This window comes from Hibiscus syriacus, unplaced genomic scaffold, assembly GCF_006381635.1.
Source record: "Hibiscus syriacus cultivar Baekdansim isolate YM2019G1 unplaced genomic scaffold, ASM638163v2 tig00017808_pilon, whole genome shotgun sequence".
In the NCBI taxonomy this organism is placed as follows: domain Eukaryota; kingdom Viridiplantae; phylum Streptophyta; class Magnoliopsida; order Malvales; family Malvaceae; genus Hibiscus; species Hibiscus syriacus.
In genome coordinates, this window is record NW_024062417.1 from 1327368 (window position 1) to 1349649 (window position 22282).

The following is a 22282-nucleotide window of genomic DNA, read 5'->3' on the forward strand; positions in this document are numbered from 1 at the left end:
ATTCGCATTACGTCCAACTATGCCTAAGTAACCTGCTAGAAGACGTGATTCTGGGCCAATAGGTTGACCGACATCGTTTCTTGAAACTTTGACACGATGCCCAGGAGGAAGTTGGTATAATTCCTTCAAAGTTGTACGTCCTCGAGTCTTGCGCGTTCCAGCATTTTCAACTATATAAGAAATTATTAAATGTTAGTGTTGAAAATGAACAAAGTAGTAAATAAAGTTTCGAAGATTACCTTGAATGTCTACTTCTTCAACAGTTTCAGGAACTTGGGAAGACTTAGGTGCATTTGATTCCTCATTATTTATTTCTTCATGGTCTTCAGAAGCTCGAACAACCCACAAATCAGTTATTTTTCTCCTCGGCATTATATCTGTAATAAACAAACATGAGTAATAAAAAATGATTTAATTAATGAATATATTGAAAGATAACATGTTAAAGCTAATAACATTATAAATAAATAAATGAAGATATAAAATCGTACAACAGTCTTATGTAATGTCAGTTGTCATAAATATCTTCATCAACGTCCTCCCGAACCCATTGAAATTGTGTTGTATTAGTGATAGTTTCATCTAAGTTTTGTGGTAGTAGAGGTAAACATTCTGATCTTGTATCAATGTCATCTCTACTGCCATCCCCGATGTCTATCAAGTCTCTGGGAGTATTTCGAAGCACAACATACCAACCGTCATCCATTGGATCGTGACAAAAAAATACTTGTTTCACTTGAGAGGAAAATACATATGGTTCATCCATCAAACGTTGACCCATGTGAATTAATCGAGAGAAATTCACCATTGAAATCCCGAATTTATCTCTTTTTATACATCTGTTTACATCAACCCAGTCACACCGAAACAACACAACCTTTCGTTTTCCATAATAATCTAACTCAATAATGTCTGTAAGATTTCCATAATAATCGACCTCTCCATCCTGCGGATTATTGTCCCGTACAGTAGCATAACTTGTAGTTGACGAAGTAACTACGGCTCCACAATTTTGTGTCATCCTTAATCTTTCACGAGATTTCGTGTGGAACCTGAACCCATTAATGAGGAAGGCATTATATCTTTTAACTATTCTATTCGGACCTTGAGAAAGCCATTTAACTTCTTCACTAACTTCTCTCCCACTCCAAACCTATTACACATGAATGGTGAATTAATTTGCATTGACGTCGATATAAAAAGCAAGACGTATATTATTTATAAGTGTTGTGTAATATTTAGTTTCTTACCGTCTGTCCTAACCATTCATGAAAAGTTTCTGTGAATAACTTATGTATCTCTCGCTGATTTAATCTTCGGGAGCGTGCTCGAGATCTCAATACTTCTTTAAACTCACTATAAAGAATATTATGTCGTTAAAAATTGATAAATATAAAAGATAAAGAGATTTCAGTAGGATTGGGTCCGAAAGACTTACTTGCGAAAGTGATCTATTGAATCGTGATGGAAAAAAACATATCGGTGTGCTTGTACCCAAGACGTGTCATCTAATTGTGCAATTTCAACTTTCCCTAATGGTTGACCATAACTTCCAAACAAATAATGTTGAGATAAGTCATCAGTACCTAACACATCATTTCGATTTGGTCTATTCCATTTTGTTTCAACATCTTCCAAATATCTAGAGCAAAATGTCATACATTCCTCTGCCAAATACCCTTCAGCAATTGATCCTTCCGGATAACGCTTATTACGACAATAAGACTTCAACTTGCCCAAGAACCTATACAGAAAACAACATACTACGTAAATACATTTTATTCAAAGGTATAATCAGTAGTAATTTGAAACGTGTAATTCAATTAACACCTCTCTATAGGGTACATCCATCGATAGAAAACAGGACCACCAACTCTTGCTTCGTGAGGAAGATGAATTAGTAGATGCACCATAATTGTGAAGAATGAAGGAGGAAATATCTTCTCCAAGTTGCATAAAGTCAAGGCGACTCGATCTTGTAGTTTATCAAGTTCTTCAACCATTAGAACTTTCCCACAGATGGCTTTCATTATATTAGAAAGTTCAATGATACAAGACGTCACCTTACTCGACATGCAACCACGAACAGCTACTGGTAGTAAATCTTACATTAATATGTGATAATCATGAGACTTTAAGCCATAAAGTTTTCGATCTTTAACACTGACACATCGAGAAATGTTTGATGCATACCCATCTGGGACCTTTATATCCTTCAACACCGTGCAAAACACTTCTTTTTCTTTCTTCGAAAGAGAAAAAATAGAAGGCGGCAAGAAATTTCTTCCATTCGGACGTAATTGCGGATGAAGATCATGCCGAATTCCCATGTCCACTAAGTCAAGTCAACTCTTAAGATTATCTTTAGATTTTCTGCCATCATTCAGAATGGTCCCGATAATATTCTCACAAACATTCTTCTCAATATGCATTACATCAAGATTATGTCTCAAAATCTGCTTTTTCCAATAAGGCAACTCGAAGAATATACTCCTCTTTTTCCACAAGTCTACCTCATTTGGATCATCCTCTTCATCAGACTCATCATCAGTTTGTTCGTCAACTTCAACCTCTTCATTTATCTGTTTTGCCTTTTTCTTTGATCGTGTACTACTTGGTTGATTCATCTTTCCATAATTAAAATTGATATTTTTCAACATTCTGAATATTTCAGAGCCGGTTGTTTGGTCAGGAGCATTTCGAAACTCTTCATCACCATCAAACATATTCTTTTGACATCTAAATCTATGATTATCTGGTAACCACCGACGATGCCCCATATAAGAGAACTTTTTTCCATTAACCAACCACTTCGAACATGTTTGTGCAGCACAACAAGGACAAACATAACGACCTTTGGTACTCCAACCAGATAAATTTGCATACGCAGGAAAATCATTAATTGTCCATAATAAAGTAGCACATAAATTAAAGTTCTCCTTCGTCAGCACATCGTACGTTTTGACCCCTTCCCATAGCTGTTTCAACTCTGCAATTAACGGCTGCATGTAAATATCAATATCGTTTCCGGGGCCTTTCTCACCGGGGATTATCATGGATAAGATGAAAGATGATTGTTTCATGCAAATCCAGGGAGGCAAATTGTATGGAACAAGTACAACAGGCCAAGTACTATACGAAGTACTCATGATTTTAAATGGATTAAACCCATCAGTTGCAAGACCGAGCCTGACATTTCGAGGATCTCTCGCAAAACTTGGGTACTTGTTGTCAAATGACTTCCAAGCTAAAGAATCCATAGGATGTCGTAATAATCCATCATCGGTTCTGCCATCATGATGCCACCTCATAGACTCAGCAGTCTTTAAGGACATAAAACATCTTTGTAGCTTAGGTATGAGAGGAAAATATCGTAGAATTTTGACCGGTTTATTTCTTGATCGTGCTTCAGCTTCATCCTCAGAAACATTTTCTGTCTCCCTAGTCATCCATCGAGATTTTCCGCATACATGACAAGACTCCTGATTTTTTCGATCACCCCAATACAACATACAATCATTAGGAAAACTATGAATTTTGTCATATCCAAGACCCAAATCTTTTATCATTTTCTTCATATCTTTGCATGATTGAGGGATTTTTGCGAAAGGAAACACTTCTCCTAGTAACTCCAACAATTGCGTAAAGGAGTTACCAGTCCACCCTCCCAGGCATTTTAAGTGGAAAAGACGAATGCAGAAAGAAAGCTTTGAAAATTTTGATCCGTCATAAAGTTGTTCATTCATTTCATTCAGCAACTTGTAAAACTTGGCCGCTTCTCCATTCGGCTCTTCATCACATCCAATTCTTCCTATCTCAACGAAATCATTAACATCATTCTGACAAACATTTTCTGTAACATACGGCTGATAATTGTGCATATTAAATGCATCTCGTAACATCCCTTCCATGTCATCTTCTCTAAAAGTTGGATGGTGAGAAGGAGCAGGATAAGTCGAATAACTCGTGGAAGCAGATCTATCTGAAACAAACTCTCCATGAAAGATCCATTTTCTATACCCTTGAACAAATCCAAAAACAACTAGATGCTCGTACACAACTTCACGAGTGTGGCAGTTAATGTTAACACACTGCTTACAAGGGCAAAGAATCATATTCTCTTGGCTTGCATTCAGAAAAGCAAAATTTAGAAAGTTTTTGACTCCATTTCGATATTCGACGCTCACCCTTGAGAAATCCATCCAAGTTTTCGACTCCATTTCGTCTTTTTGGAGTTTCAATTACAAATGTTATGCTAATATTATACAGAACAAATAGAACCTAAACATAAGCTTTGAACTTCCTATTTAGTGCATAATAATATTAAGATTAATATAGAAATAATCACTCCTACATTATGAAATTTTAAATTACTAAAATTGTATGGGAACAAGTGTATCTATGTTATTTTATAAAAAATATAAGGGTGAATATATAAAACTGCATAGTATAGAACTAATCATTTTCACAGATGTTTCATCGAAATCAAGCATTTATATCTAAACAAACTCATGTTTCAATGGTAAAGATAGAGGCATAAAGAACTTACAACGGAGTTCATTACCTTTGTTCCATGTCAGACAGGTTCAAGAAAAATAGAAAAATAGTAACCCAAAAGTATAACGGATAGAAGATTACCTTTGTTTCTTGACAAATGAGTTCCTCAGAAACGAATAAAATTCGAGATGCACAACTCAATTAGCACCTACGAAGACAGAAACAGATGAATTATTAATTTTAATCACTGATACTCAATTAAAGAAAATACTGAGAAAAACTAGGAACACAAGTGTTAGTTAAAAAACTAGTTTATGAGTAAACATGTAAACATGTAAATCAGAGAGAAAAGCTTAACACTTTATGAGTAAACATGTAAATCAATTGCAGTCACTATAGGACTGGTAAAAATACATCAAATAAAATTAACTTAGATCTCAACCAAAGTGTGTATATTAAGCAAATAAAAAAATCACTTTATTATAAATTGGACTATAAAGCTATAATAAAACGATTAAAATTAAAATTAAAAATTGGATCTCCGCTGTTGTGTCAAAGTGTTAATTACAAATAACCTGTTCTTGTTTGAATCAGATCTGTAGATAAACGTGTTCAAGCAGACATGGAGGTCTTACAGAAGCACAACCGACAGAATCTATAAACGTTCTAACATTGTTTATAGTGTCATCTGTTTGATCAAGCGAAAATACATCTCAAAACTCCTCAAACTAACCATGTAGACATTAACAAGGAACTTGGAAGTTGCTAATAAAGGATAAAGAAGACCATCAGTTTCCTTTTCCCCCCAGTGTTCACTTGATTTATTCGATATTATTTCCTTCGCAAAATCAATCCAGAAAAGGAAAAGAAAGAACTATATTATATAATGTAAGAAACATATTTTGTTGGTAAGATGTAACAGTTATGTAAGTTACTTTACTCTTCCAAATTCATTCTTGCTGTTAGTTGGTGAAGCAAATCTAATAAAGTGAAAGCTTTTTAGCAAACTAATGGCAGATCTGAGGGTAATAATGCGTGCATATGTAATGGATTGTCTCATGAAAGGGTAAATAAAGAAATACCTCATTTTTATAAGGGTTTTGGCTTAACCAATCTCAAAATATAAAATAAAGAATGCAACATTCAAAGGAAAAAAGAAGAGGCCAATCTTTACTTTCGGGTACTAACTATTCTGTCTCACTCATCTCATACATGATACATATTTAACTATGTTTACGCTTTTCTTCTTCATTTTTGAATGGTTGAACAGTAAAAAAAATTCAAATTATTTATCTTTGTTCACATGGAAAGACAGATTTTGCGTAGGATACCAAATTAGAAAGTTATATTAGAAATTTCAAGATTTAAAATGAGATTATTATTAAAAAAAGTACAAATAAAATACCTCTACAATACGAGACTTTAGAATTTTGATGGGTGACCACACCCAGTATCCTTTAGTACATACTGAATTCAAATTATTTATTCAATTAATTTTTAAAAACAAATAATTCTTGATTTTCATGGTAAACTCGGATCACATTTTCAAGTTCGATTGAGACTCACACAAAGGTTAACCGAATCACACAAAGTGGAACTTGCATTCATTTATACAAGCAAAACTAGCGATTCTGAAATAACTACATGGTCAAACAAGACAGAGGAACGAAGGCAAGTACGAAATAACTACATGGTCAAACAAGAAAGAGGAACGAAGGCAAGTAAGTACCTTAGCTGCTCTTCCAAGGTTTAAGGACTCCAACAACTATAACAGCAACTATGATTAGGAGAATCAAAATGGCGATGCACATCCTCTTTCGTGTACTCTTCTGTCGATTCTTTGCTTTTTGAAGGGCAACCGTCCCTGACTGGACATTACTGACTGCAGTTGAAACCTGAACAAGATTTCATTAACGCACAATGCCAAGCAAAAACACACCACTCGACCTAATATGCATACTAATAAATACTTGGTAAACCACCCATTCTAAGAGATTTGAGAATATGAACAAACCTAACTTTCGATGTTGTCTAAAATTTCTCCTTCTACTTCAACAAGAACTGCAAAATCAAGGTAAATCTGACAATAGCAACCCCATTAGAAAAGTTAACTCGGTTTAGTCCATAATACATGCTAATGCGCATCTCACGTTGAATCAACTACTAAGAGAAAGAAAGCCTAACCTGGGTATCGCGAAAAGCTTCTCATTTTCGTCGCGTAATTTTTGTTCCGAGTCTGAAATTAGAGAGAAATCGAAGGGAAACAAGGGAAGAAGGGTTAAGAAATGCTGGGTTGGATTTGGGATTTTACTTATCGACCGAAGAATGGTGTACTACTTGCGACGACGTTGGAGGCGAAGGAAGCTGGGCGCAGTGAAGGAGATTGCTTCTGTAATTGGCGTGAGGGAACGGATAATAGTGATGGAAAAGAGGGCTAGGGCTAGAGGAGAATTAAAACGGACTTTACGGTGTTTAAATATACAAACGCCACTGAAGGATAACCAATTGCGGCGTTTTTAATTAAAAACGCAACTAATGTTAAAAAATTTGCGGCGTTTTTTGTCAAAACGCCACTAAAGTACGCATCATTTGCGGCGTTTGTTAGCAAAACGCTGCTAAATTACTAATACTTTGCGGCGTTTCTACGAAAACGCCACTAAAGTACGAGTCTATAGTGGCGTTTTCATACGAACGCCACTAAAGTAGAAGTCTATAGCGGCGTTTTCATACAAACGCCACTAAAATACAAATATTTTGCGGCGTTTTTTATAAAAACACCACTATATAATACACCTATTGCGGCGTTTGTAAAAAGCCGCCGTTATTGTACTACTCATTTGTGGCGTTTATATCTAAAAACGTCGCAAAATGTTTAATATATAGCGGCGTTTTTGGATACAAACGCCGCTAAATACCTTTATTTATATTAGATTAACATATTTTAAATATTTCATTTCTTCTATACATAACCTAAAGTTACAACCATACATTTTAATTAAAACAGAAGTACTTATGCATAAAACTACTTAACAACAAAATACATTATAATTTAGAAACATTAAAGTACTTATGCATAAAACTACTTAACAACAAAATACATTATAATTTAGAAACATTAAAGTACTTATGCATAAAACTACTTAAAAACAAAATACATTATAATTTAGAAACATTAAAGTACTTATGCATAAACAGTCTTCACCATATTGTTCAGTACAATTTAGTCTTCATTGCTCTTTCGTGGGGAAAGGACGTAGGAAAGTTGTTTTCCTTGTTTGACGATGCATCGTTAAGTTTTTCCTCCGTGTAAATTCTATATGGAGAAACTCTTCATCCATTTCACCAAATAAATCTCCTACCTCCGGTTCACCAAGAAGACTCCTTGCGCGCTTCAGTGCTTCTCTTGAAACAGATAACGACCCTCCACCTACAGTATAAAACTTGATTGGAGGTGCTTGGGAATTGAATCAAACATTAAAATATATTTAAATAGATGATATAAATGTTTACTTGGAGTAACAGTAGAGGCCACGTAGACATTCCGACGATAATTTCTCTTACTCAAGGCAAGACCTGCTCTTTTTTTCTCAAATATGTTAGCTTTCTGGGTTTTCCCCATTTTCAGAATACCAACCAAAACAAAATTGAAAAAGATCAGGAGCTAAGATAAGAGGGATCAAACCGTGGAATTGTGTTATAGTTCGTCGGTGAGAGGGCCGATTTGGTCGCCGGGATAGACAAAAGACGAAGTCGCTTGGAATCGTGTGAGGGTTGTTGTTGTACCAGAGAAGAAACTGTGAGGGAAGAAGAGTTGAAATGATTTTAGGGTTTGGGTGGGAGAAAATGGAGGATAATATATTTAACATTTTGCAGCGTTTTTACAAAACGCCACTATATCACATGTTTTTTGCGGCGTTTGTCTAAAAACGACGCAAAAACTATTATTAATTGCGGCGTTTATTGAAAAAACGCCACTATATACCATCCTATGGCGGCATTTTTCACAAAAACGCCGCTATATTTATACTATTTTACAGCGTTTTCACAAAAAACGCTGCGAAAGTATCAATTTGTGGCGTTTGAAATGAAAACGCTGCTATATGTAATACTTTTGTGGCGTTTTATCATAAAACGCCACTGAAAACGCCGCTACAGAACACTTTTGCTGTAGTGAACGAATCATTCTGCTTGAATCATGATTAAATTTTCGGTTTGTGTCTCTGGTATAAGCCTATAAATACAAAATGCTTTCTACATTTTTCGATCATCAAAAAACATTCTTCCCTAATCTTACAAAAGTTTTCTTCTCCATTTCACAAAGTTTTCTAATACTTTCAAACATTTCAAAGTTTAATGTGGCGAAGAGTAATACCATATTTGTCCACTCCAATCTTTTAGGTATATGAGATTTTGGAGAACCACGTTAATTTTAACAGGCATTCATTCATTGTTGTGATTACACTTATTGGGCCGAATTAACTTTTAAGGCAATGTATCACCATGGCTCATTTTTGTTTTGATTTATTTTATTGTTTATATTTCCGGTCGATGCTAATGACTCTGTTTTGTAGTTATTATTTTGAACACTTCATACTTACAATGCCCCATAGGACAATGGAGATGTACTCGATTGAATGGCCAGCACAGTGGTTATGGCAGCTTTTATTTTCGCTTCTTTTTTCATTTTTGTTGAAGCTCTGATATAACCAATGCCTCCGATCTCAACCGTACATGAATAGCTTCACAATCGACCCGGCGATTCATTCTTATGAATATGATAAATCGGAATAGCAAAATTAGAGATGATAAATGGGGGGAGCGGGTGCATATACCCTTTCCCCCATATTTATATACACCTAATATTTTTATTTTCACCAGCCACTCATCATTTACGATGGGTAAAATTTTTAAATTCACACTCGTCCATGCATGAATATTCTCAAATACACCCCAACACCTACTACTCAACTAGTTACCCATTACCCACCTCGTAACTACTTGTATCCGCCCATACCCACATAGCAGCTACCTATAAATTATATAAGCGATGGTCTTCAATTCTTTTATTCTTATACTCTAACATTTTGTTAAATTACAAGTTAAGTCTTATAAAATCTTAAGATTTACATAATATTATCTAAAATTATATCTAAATTCATAATGATCCAAAATTTATATGGTGGGTAGTTAGTGGGCGAGCGGATGTGGGTGGGGCTGATGCGGGGCGAGTAAGGTCTCAAACTCATCACCTACTCACTACCCGCGGCGAGTATGACTTTTTACATCTACACCCGCCCATTACACACTAAACTTATACTCATCCCCGTCCCAATTAAAACGAATACAATACGAAATCCACGAAATTGTACGTCTACTATCCCTTAGCATAATTCATCCTTATTTTAGATTTTTACACATGCTTTTCTCATGCTGAAGCAGACATCCATTAACGAAATATAAGTAATGAACAAGATTTTCTAAACGAGAAAAAAAGGCATAGTAACAAGCTAAACAAAAGTATTGAAACTGATTAATTTACTGTAACATGACTCGTCAAATCTACAACAAAACTATAGACTTCAAGCTATGTAATTCATAAGGGGAAATGCCACAAGCGCCCCACCGAATGAATCTCATAACCTAAACCACATTATCAAGGAATAAAGAAATGTATGAAGAAACTATAAATTACAGTGTGATTAGTGTCGTAGTGACTTTAAAAACGTTATTGTAGACACTCATTTTCGTCTGAAGTTTTTTTAATATATATAATAATATAGTATAGCTTTTGAAAGAATTTTTTTTTGAAACATATAGTTTTTTAAACAAAATTGGTTTTTGAAAATATATATAATATATTGTTTTAAAAACATTGTTAGGTATGACTCATAAATATACCGGTAAGGAGGACAGAGGATGGAGCAGAGTGAGCGAAGCGAACATAATCTGTCCTTACAAAGAAAGTCTCGTAGTGGGGGTTACAATTATGTGGGTTGGGGGTGCGGGGGCGCAGGCCCCTAGGTACGGTACATGGTTATTTTTGTAAATATGTATCAGGGTTTATTTATTATAAAAGGAAATGTAACCTAAACCTATGAGACATTGTGATATTGAATAAAATATTCTAGCACCGCCTAGGGCACCGAGGACGTAAGCACATTGCTAAACCTCGTTAAAATTCTGGTGTTCTTTTCGTTTTCTTTACCCGATTATTCAACAATTGGTATCAGATGTCAGGAGCTAAATTCGAAGTTGCAAAATTTGATGGTCACGGTAACTTCGGATTATGGCAAACAAGGGTGAAGGATCTGTTGGCACAGTAAGGGATCCTGAAGGCTTTGCGACCAACAAAGCCGGCGTCGATGGAGAAGGAAGATTGGGAATAATTACAGCAGCGAGCGGTAGGAACCATACGATTATGTTTGGCAGACGAGGTCATGTATCACGTCATGCATCTGTCGTCTCCAAATGAAATTTGGAAGAATTTGGAAAGTTAGTTTATGTCTAAATACTTAACGACTAAATTGTATCTAAAGCAGCGGCTGTATGGGCTGAAGATGCAGGATGATCATGATTTGGTGCAACACTTGAATGTCTTCAATCAAATCATTTCTGATTTGGCGATGATTTTTTTTGTTTGTTGCCTCCCTCTTACGAACACATGGTGACTACTCTTACATATGGGAAAGAGACTATCAAAGTTGAGGAGATTACTGCAGCCTTGTTGGCTCACAACCAGCGGAAGCAGAATGCAGGGGAAAGCTCTAAACCTTATAGCTTATATGTCAAGGGTAATCGAGACCGTGGACGAAAGCCAGAGAAGGCAGGTTCTGGGAAATGGAATTTCAGATCCAAATCTAGGGATAAGAAGATAATTCACTGTTACAAGTGCAAGGAGGCGGGACATATGAAGCGAGACTATCCAAAGTTGAAAAAGTAGACTGATGAGAAGCGTGATGACTCATCCAAGTCTGTGAATGTGGTCGAGGATGACAATTCAGATTGCAGTGAGGGTGATATGCTCTCTATTTTAACGACTCAACTAACGGATGCTTGGATTCTTGATTTTGGATGTTCTTATCACATCATGCCAAATAGGGAATGGTTTTTGACATACATGTCGGTTAATTCTGGTTCTGTTTATTTGGGTGATAATCGATGTTGCAATATTGTTGGTATTGGTGATCTAAGAATTAAGATGTATGATGGTTCTGTTCAGACCTTGTGTGGTGTTCGATATATCCCAAATCTTAAGAAGAATTTGATTTCTTTGGGCACTTTGCACAAGAAAGGTTTTATCCCTAAGGCTGATGAGGATAGGGAAACCATTTGGATTATTAAAGAAGCTTTGATTGTGATGAAAGGAAAGATGATTGCAGGGAATATTTATAGATTGTTAGGGAGTACCGTTGTAGGTGGAGTTCATTCTGTTGAGTCCTGCGATAATACTATCAAACTGTGGCATATGAGTCTTGCTCATCTTAGTGAATGTGGTATGGTTGAATTACATAAAAGAAAAATGTTGCATGGTGTTAAAAGTTGTAAGCTCAATTTTTGCAAGTATTGTGTTCTTGGTAAACAGACTAAAGTTCTTTTCAAGACTGGGAAGCACACAACTGAAGGGATTCTTGATTATGTGCATTCTGATGTATGGGGGCCTTCCACGACATCATCTTTGGGTGGATCTAGGTATTATGTTACTTTTATTGATGTTTTTTCACAGAAAGTTTGGGTGTATTTTTTGAAACTGAAGTCTGACGTTTATTATAAGTTCAAGCTGTAGAAAGCAAAGGTAGAAAACCAAACAGGACGAAAAATCAAATGTTTGCAATCTGACAATGGTACGGAGTACACAGAGTCACAGTTTCTAAACTTCTGTATAGAGCATGGGATTAAGAGACATTTTACAGTGCGCAAGACACCACAACAGAATGTTGTTGCGGAACGGATAAACAGGTCGTTGAATGAAAGAGCCAGATGTTTACAGTTAAATGCGGGGCTTCCCAAACACTTCTGGGCATCATTGGCTGGGAAAGTTGCAGAAAAGGTATGGATTGGTCATGATGTTACTTTTGATCACTTACAGATTTTTGGTTGTCCTGCTTATGTACATGTACCTGTTGATGAGAGATCCAAACTTGATGCAAAATCAAATGAGTGCATTTTTCTGGGTTACAAGACAGGTGTTAAAGGATTCAAGTTCTGGGATTCAATTGCGAAGAAAATTGTGATCAGTAGAGATGTTTTTTATTAACAACCCATGTTGTAGCAGAGGAAAGACACGACAGTGGTGGATTTTGAGCAGTTTCCAGTTAAGAAAGTATAAACTTCTCAACCAACTTCTGGTGGTTATGCTACGGTTGATTTGCAGGATTATAGTCTTGCCACAGACAGGGTGAGACGGACGAATATAAAGCCTCCAAACAGATTGGATTTTGGTTACTTTTCATGATGTTGTTACTAGTCAGGAAAACGACAAGTGGATGGCTACCATGGTTGAGGAGATGGAGTCTTTGAATCACAATCGCACATGGGAGTTAGTTCTCCTTCCTGAGGGTAAAAAACCTATTGGTTGCAAATGGGTGTATAAGAAGAAACCAGCAGTAACAGAAAAAGAAGGGGAGAAGTTCAAGGCTCGTTTGGTAGCAAAGGGTTTTTCACAGGAGAAAGGAGTTGATTATGATGAAATTTTTTTCTCCTATGGTCAGGCACACTTCAATCCGAGCAGTACTTACATTGGTGGCTAGTTTGGATTTGCATTTAGAGCAAATGGATGTGAAAACTATTTTTTTGCATGGTGATTTAGAGGAGCAGATCTACATGCAGCAGCCTGAAGGTTTCACTAAACCTGGAAACGAGCATTTAGTTTGCAGATTGAAGAAATCTTTGTACGGGTAGAAACAGTCTCTGAGACAATGGTACAAACGGTTTGACTCTTATATGATCAAGATTGGCTACAAGGGATGTGAGTATGATTATTGTGTCTATGTTAAGAGCCTTGATGATGGTTCTTTTATTTTTCTGCTATTGTATGTTGATGATATATTAATTACTGCAAAGAATATGGATGATGTTATCAGTTTGAAAACTTTATTGAGTCAGGAATTTGACATGAAAGATTTAGGTGCTGCAAAGAAAATTCTTGGAATGGAAATTTGTAGGGACAGAGACTCAAGGAAACTGTGGCTATCTCAACGGGGCTATGTTGAGAAAATGCTAGAAAGGTTTGCGATAAGAAGCGTAAAACCAATGAGCACTCTATTGGCGAATCATTTTAAGCTCTCATCAAAACAGTGCCCTAAGACAGATAAGGAAGCTGAAGATATGAAAAAGGTTCTGTATTCTAATATTATTGGTTGCTTGATGTATGCAGTGGTATGTACTCGTCATGATTTAGCTCATGCTGTTAGTCAAGTTTGTAAGTGCATGTCTAAACCTGGTAAACAACATTGGGAAGAAGTCAAGTGGATCTTTAGGTACTTAAAGGGTACTGTGGGACATGAAATTGTTTTTGGTAGTTAGCGGGATAATCCTTTAGTTTTAGGATATGTGGATTCAGACTATGCGGGTGACTTAGATAATAGAAGATTTACGACAGGGTATGTCTTTACTCTTGGTGGAGGGCCTATTTGTTGGAAGTATACTGTTAAATCTGTTGTGGCATTCTCTACAACTGAAGTTGAATACATGGTAGCGGCTGAAGCTGTAAAAGAAGCTTTATGGCTTACTGGTTTAGTGAAGGAGTTGGGTGTTCAGCAAGGTGGAGTTCAGTTGCTTTGTGTCAATCAAAGTACTATTCACTTGGCTAAGGATCAGGTATATCGTGCTAGAACTAAGCATATTGATGTAAGGTTCACAAGATCAGAGAGTTGGTTGCATCTGGAGAGATTTTGTTTCAGAAGGTACATACTGATGAGAATGTCTCTGATATGTTCACCAAGCCAGTTACGACAGACAAGTACATGCATTGCTTGGACTTGTTGAATGTTTTGAGTTGTTAAAGAAGTAAGGTAACCCAACCCACATTGAATGTTTCCTAAGGGACAGGATATTCTCCAAGGTGGAGATTTGTTAGGTATGGCTCATAAATTGGTCCCCTTCTTTTATTTTTTTATTTAATATTTTTTTAATTATTCTATTTTACAATCTAACATCTTTTTGACTTTTAATGGCAATTTTAGTCAATCAAAGATATGTAATTCAAATCGAGTCTTTAAATTTTAATTTTTGCAATTAAGAAAACTGAGAAATTAAAATGGTACCAAAAGGGTAGTTCAAGGGTGCTAATCCTTTCTTGACTATAACTGAATCCCAAATCTGACACATTTCTGGTAAAACACATATCAAGTAAGATGGTATCCGATCAACCAATTTTTTATGAACAAATAAATGATCGGTGACGACTTTAACGTTTTTATTTAAGTCGAATCCCAATTTCGGGCCCACCCAAAAGACAATTGTGACAGTTTGGCGACTCTGCTGGGGATAGGTAAGTGAGTCATGCGAGAATTAATTTTTGGTTGTCTTTTTAAGAGAAAATAACAAGTTTAAATTTTAATTTATTTATTAGATTCTTATTATTTATCTTTGATTATTTTTCAAATAAATAGTTGTACTGACAATTTAATGATTTCAGATTTTTAAATTTTCATCTCTAGCTCTATACCCGAGCTCCAAACCCTTTTATAAGTGGAGATGAAAGCTACACCTTCGTGGGAATTTATTCTCCGTATAGGCCTAACAAGTAACCTTCAGGATTCATATACCTTATGTATTAGTGTGAATTTATTCTCCGTATAGACATAAGGGAATGTATCCTATCGACTTTAACTTGGTCTATATAGGCTTGTAATGGGCTTAGGACTGAGGGTCTAGCAAGCCCAAGGGGGCACCAGCAAGGAGAACTTGGGTATCTTTCTTTAGAACCTAAACCGGGAGACTACAAGGAATTATAGCCCACCCCAAAACTTCATTTCAAAACCTAGGTTGTCTTGAGTCATTTCCTGCTTTATATTTTGTTCAGAGCATGTGAACTAAAATTTTATGTGGTTAGGACTTGTTCAAAATCAACATGCGGGTTAGAGGTCATGTCTGGGTAGGAATAATAAGCATGTGGGGTAGATATAAAAAGGGGTAGGACTTTTTATTTTCATTACCATTTTGATTATTATCTTTATCTCACTAACTTTTTTACTTTGATTTTTGTTTTCTTTTATCTTATTTTTTATCATTTACATCATTCAAAAGAGGTGTTGATCCATAAACACGTGTTCGTTAAACATAAATAGTTTGCATTAATGGACAAAGGGGTTGTAATGCAAGAGGTGAAAAATGCAGAGGTCCGACTATGGTCAGAAAATACTCGGAAGGAACGAGAAGACAAATTAAAAAAAGAATAAAAGAAAGTCTGTTTTGAGAAAGGGGTATCAAGAACAAGTTATGAACAATTCTAGCCTAAAAAGATATTCAGAATACTGGAAAATTGAAGACCGAAGGACAAGATGAAAAAAAGACCCTGAAAGAACAACTAAAGGCTTCCCAAAGACGTTTGTTAGACAGTCATCACCAGAACAAACATCTAAAGACCAACGTGATTGATATGGAGAAGTCTCTTCAAAGATAACAAGAACGGGATGGCAAAATGATAGTTGAATTGGAGGCCATTGTGGACGGGTTCAAGAAACAAGCAAGAGAGTTTCAAATAGTTCCCTTCGATAGAGGTTTCCAATGGCGTTTTCGTTGGGAGAAAGCCAGTAGAGAGTGAAAGCTATAGATGCAGTCATTCGAGACTTCTTGGAACAAGTATAAAAAGTAGCTCGATACTTGCACGGTTTAGCTATAGAAGCCGATAGGGTATTCAACCGGTGACAGACGAATGCAGAATACTATTTAACCTTTTAGAAGTTGTTCGGGGTCTAGAAGACTTAGTCAGAATGTACCTTTAGGGGGTTTTGTCTCTTAAGAAATAACACTTTTGTCCAATAAAGATTATTTATAATAACATACATGTTTTTGGATCAATGTCTCAAACATTTCAAGCATCATGCATTTATACATATTTTTGCATTTGTTATTTTTCTTTATTTCTTTACATTTACATTAACTAACAGATGATGTCTCATCAAAAAAAGGGAACAAACACTAGACATACCACCCCAAGCATTTGACATACCTTATCCACATAACACTCGTTCAAAAAAGAAGAAGATGGAAGTAAAAATTGCTCAACTCGAAGAGAACATGTTGAAGTTACAAAGAGAGTTGGAAGAAAGTATAAGCTAGAATAATCAAAGTACTCTGGAAACAATCATTAAGAACCAAGGGTCTTTGGTCGATCAAATAGTTACCAAGTTCTCTGGCCTAAATCAGGCAAGTGCACCTGGGGCAGGGACATCTGAAGGGGTAACTATGCCACCTACCCCGCAAGTGGATATTTCACCTTGAATCTTATCAGGACTTCAAGGGGACTCATCTACAGCAAAAGCGAAGGCCTCGTATCCTATAAAAATACAAACTTCTGTATCTAACCCTGAGAATAATCCGGATGATTACCATATACTGGATTTTGATGAAGAAGACAAGGCAAAGAAAATGGAAGAAAAGATCAAGCTGTTGGAAGACCAAATGAAGGTGTTTAAGGGGGACCATGATTATTATGGAGTCGATTCTTTAGAACTGAGCTTAGTCCCGGATTTGGTGTTGCCACCAAAATTCAAAGTCCCCGAGTTTGGGAAATTAGATGGAAATAGTTTCCCTTCAGCTCACATTACCATGTTCTGTCGAAAGATGACTGGATATGTAGGAAATGATTAACTCATATAATTCATTGTTTCTAGAATAGTCTATATGGTTCAACCATCCGGTGGTACAACCAGCTAAACCGATCCCATATCAAGATTTGGAAGGATTTAGCCACATCATTTCTGGAATAAGATAAACATGTCGATGATATGAGGCTAGATCGAGTTATACTGCAAAGCATGGAGAAGAAGCATAACGAAAGTTTTAGACAATATGCACAGAAATGGAGGGATTTAGCTATGCAAGTTAATCGACCCTTGGATGAGAAGAAAACTAGGAAGCTCTTTATGCATACGCTGAAGGCTCCTTATTTTGTTGGCACATGGTCGCAATCACATCTAGAAATTTTGCTGACTTAGTTATGGCCGGATAAATGATAGAAATGGCTATAAAGTAAGGTAAGATCGAGGGAGAGAAGGCCAGTAAGAAGCCTCCTTTGAAGAAGAGGGATGGAGAGATTAACAACATCAAACACCTACCACACCAATAAAGGTGTTACAATTTCTAACCCAAAATCAACTGCAGCTATACCGTCATGTACTTCTAGAAAGATTCAAGGGAACTCGGAAAGAAAGAGAAAGGGAACATTTTGATCCTATTCCCATGACTTACAAAGAACTGTATCAACAACTTTTTGACACTCACGTAGTGTTACCATACCTGATGGAACCCATGAAGCCCCCATACCCCAGGTGGTATGATGAGAATGCTCATTGTGAATATCATGGCGGTGTCCCAGGGCATACTATTGAGAACTGCTTCGCATTCAAGAGAATCGTGCAAAAATGCGTAACAAGAATTTGATCCACTTCAACAACTGGGGGGCATCCTAATTAGAAACAAATCATTCCATTCTATGATGAAGCTTTATTCCATTTGCAGCATTTTGTTTGAACTTGTTTTTTGAACTTTCTCATCTTTCTTTTTGTAAGGATATTTAAATGAATTTATGCTACTTTAAAGATGGTGAGCATTAAATCAAATTTACAACTTGAAATTCTTTGAATATCAACTGAATTAAAAAAACTCTGTAAATAATTGGAGTTATAGATCTTTGACAAAGTGACAAGATTGAAAATTGGTAAAACAAGGACCCTGAACCTTACCCCCAAAAGATATGCTCGAATATCATACCCTTTTTTACAGTGACCGATATAACCTTCTCCTCTCATAAGGGAATGAACAAAAGACTTGGTATTTAGGTATGCATAGGAGCGGATAACATGGGACATCTCTTATGTATGACATTACAAAACTGACTAGACCATACTTTTGTTGATGACATTCAATGATGATGATGATCTTCACAGATGGAATAGTCGAGTAGGTGATTCTAGTTTGGGTCAGTTGCTTGGAAATTGAACTCTAAATATGAGATTTCTTGACTTTCAACAACATCTAGATTATAACAGGTTCTTCTTGACAAACTTAAGAAATTGGATTCGTATACCTAGATTATATAATATTATATGTATACAATAAAGCTTGAGTTGTCCGTCTAGAGCAATTGGTTAATTGCCCCGTCTTTATGGATAAGATTCAGCTAGCCTGATAAAGGTGATTATAATATATATACAATAAAGCTTGGGTTGTCCCTATAGAGCAATTGGTTAATCGCTCCGGCTTTATGGATAAGATTCAACTAGCCTGATAAAGGCAAATTAAAATGAAGTTGAATTCAACTAGCCATATAATGGCAAATTAAACCAAATTTATCTAAATAAGGAGTTTCAGTAAAGATGGATTAAGGGAGTTAAGGAACACCTATTATAGTCAATTTCACACGAGCACTCAGGAATTTCATTTTTAGATTGATATTGATGCATTGCCTTTGTTAGAGGAGTCTACAAAGCTTGAACAAATGGAAGATTTCAGAGAATTGAAATAAAAGTGTTCTAGAAATTCTAGTAATTGATTATGCTAGTTGCGTCATTTTGTCTGCATCCGATTAAAATACCAAGCCAAGAGAGAGGGGCATGTTGCAATGTTCAAAAGGACTGAGAAAGAAATGACATTTTAGTGGTCGAAACCTTAGAAAATAGGAAGCTAACCTGAAGCCAACTCATTAATTTGTATACTTGTCAAAGAACTATAACTCTGAAGGCATTAAAGAGCTATTGATTCTTTTGATTTTATGTGAACTTGTGTTTATGATATGATTTGATTGTGAGTCTGAATTAAGGGGCAATACTTTATAAATTTTTTCCTTTGATTACTAAAATAAAAGAAATAAGAAAAACATTTTCAAATAGGACAGTCTCAAATGTGAAAGGTCCTTGAAGCTAGCGAGGCTCATTTTGCCTATATTGAAGAAAGAATAAATAATGCCAGAATAATGGAGCATTTCACATTCTTGAAAGCAAATAGTCTGAGTGATCAGATAGAACTTGCAACACTCCCTTGTGACATTGACAGCAACCCGAGAAGAAAATAGGGCATGATAAAACAAGACCAACAGACAAAAATGAGACTCCATCCAGGAGATAAAACAAGAACTAATTCATATTGCATACATCTTAGACATACTTAAGAGCATCACATTTATCATTTTTCGCACACATAATTTTTGCAACTTTAAAGTCAAGTTTCAACTTCAAGACAAAAGACACTCGATTCAAGAGAACCCTTAAAAAAGATCGATGGTGGTTGCTTAACTCAGTGGTAGGGAGCTACACCTAAACCAACTTGACCTATTGAAAGATCGACAGATCTTAGAATCAACTTCAGACGGGTTCGAGAGCCAATTCAGAATGGATTCATTTCAGCTTAACTCAACGATGAGTGGCTAGTTTCCAGTTAACGTTTTCAAGCCGAATTTCAACTCCACGACGAATGATATCCAGCTGACAGAATATACCACTTGACTTTCCCGTAAAGAGGATCCATCTAAAGAATTATGATCAGCTTAGACTCGCGAAGGGGGTCATCCTTCATTTATAGGAAATCTACAGCATAGCTTAAGTCGAGAAAAGTTGTCTATCAATAAACAACTTTCCAGTTCAAATTTCAAGCTAGATTTCAACTTCACATTGAAAGATATTGAACTCAAAACGACGTAACTTATACAAGATTGGATTTCAACTTCACAACGAAGGATATCAAACCCAAAGCCAATTTGGCGAAGCACTATAACTCGAGATTGGATTTCAACTTCACAACGAATGACATCCAATTCAAAGCTCAACTTCACAGCGAATGAGCCATCCATGATTTCAACTTCACGAAGAAGGATATCGTGCCCAAATAGATTGACTTAGTTTCACATCAAATGAGTTGTCTTCAACAATAGGGGGTTATCTCCCATCCTATTACAACATAGCTCAAGGCAATAAGGACTATCTGTCAACAAAAACTTTTGAGTTCGATTCCATTCAGCTCGATCACATATCAACCGCATGGTAGCAGCGAGGAACTACTTTCCGGTTGAAGCTTAAACTGAGGTCTTTAAGTCAAGAAGAATACTTGGGTTGGCTATGATTTAGCAACAACGACCTATATCCGAGTCAAATTTATAGCATAACTCAAGGTGAGAAAGGCTATTTGTCAACAAAAACCTTCGAGTTCGATTCCATTCATCTCGAGGTCATATCAACCACATGGTAGCATCGATGAACTACTTTCCGGTCGAATTTTCAAACCGAGGTCTTTAAACTAAAAAGAAGACCAAGGTTGACTACGAGTTGGCAATAAAAAGCCACCTTTCGATTCTAATTTCGAACTACAATTTTAATTTCATGAAGAAGAATATCATTTCAAGACTGACTCAACTTCGCGACGAATGAGTCATCTACAACTCAATTTAACATGGAGTTATTCCTAATTGCAATATCAGAGTCAATTTTCAACTCCACAAGGGAGGATATTAGACTTAGTGACCCCTTCATACCGAATGAAAATTTGTGTCCTTTTATCTTTGTCCTATTTTCCGTTACACGAAAAAGGACAAAGAGGGGCAGCTGTAAACATTCATTTTCATCCAGAGTTTTTTAATATATATAATAATATAGTATAGTTTTTGAAAGAATTTTCTTTTTTTTTGAAACATATAGTTTTTTTTTAAAAAATCAGTTTTTGAAAATATATATAATATATAGTTTTGAAAACATTTTTGAAAACATATATATAGTTTTTGAAAACATTTTAAAAACATATATATAATATATAATCTTTGAAAACACTTTGAGAATATATATAATATATTTTTTTGAAAACATTTTGAAACATATATATAATATATAGTTTTTGAAAACATTTTGAAAACATTTTGAAAACATATATATTATATAGTTTTGAAAAAAAAAATTTGAAAACATATATATTATATAGTTTCGAAAATAATTTTTGAAAGCATATATCATATATAGTTTTAAAATGATTTTTTTAAAACATATTATTTTTAGTGTTTATTATATATTTATTAATTATTTTTGTTAATTATTTTATTAATTAATATTTTTCCCGATTTTTGTTTTTCAGGTCCAATAAGTCCAAAGTTCCAAAGTTCGGGTCCAAAAAGGAAGCCTAACCGAGCCTGCAAGCCTGACCCAGCAAGCAGACCCGGTGGGAGGCCCAGAGTGCAAAGAAATGTCCACTAGGGTTTCGTCCTTAAGTCAAGCGTCGCACAAGAGGAAGCAAGCAGCACGCGTGGAGGCCACGTGCCAACAAGTTGGCCGAAACTTTCGGTCGAACGCTCGGGACTGAACCATCCCGGTTTCCGGCCCAACGACGACCTCAACAGAACGTGAGCAAGTCGGGGATGACCCCGAGATCATCGGGACCCAAACGACTGATCAAAGACTATAAAAGCCTCGTCGGGGAGAGCAAAAGGGGGAACGAGCAGCAAGACTACAACAACCATCACAATACCGAGAGAAACGAAACAACATATAGCAACATGTAGCAAAAGAAAAACAAAAAAACCAGCAAACACAAGCAACAGTCGGCCAAAACCGAAAGCAACCAAACAAAAACATCGAAAAAACAA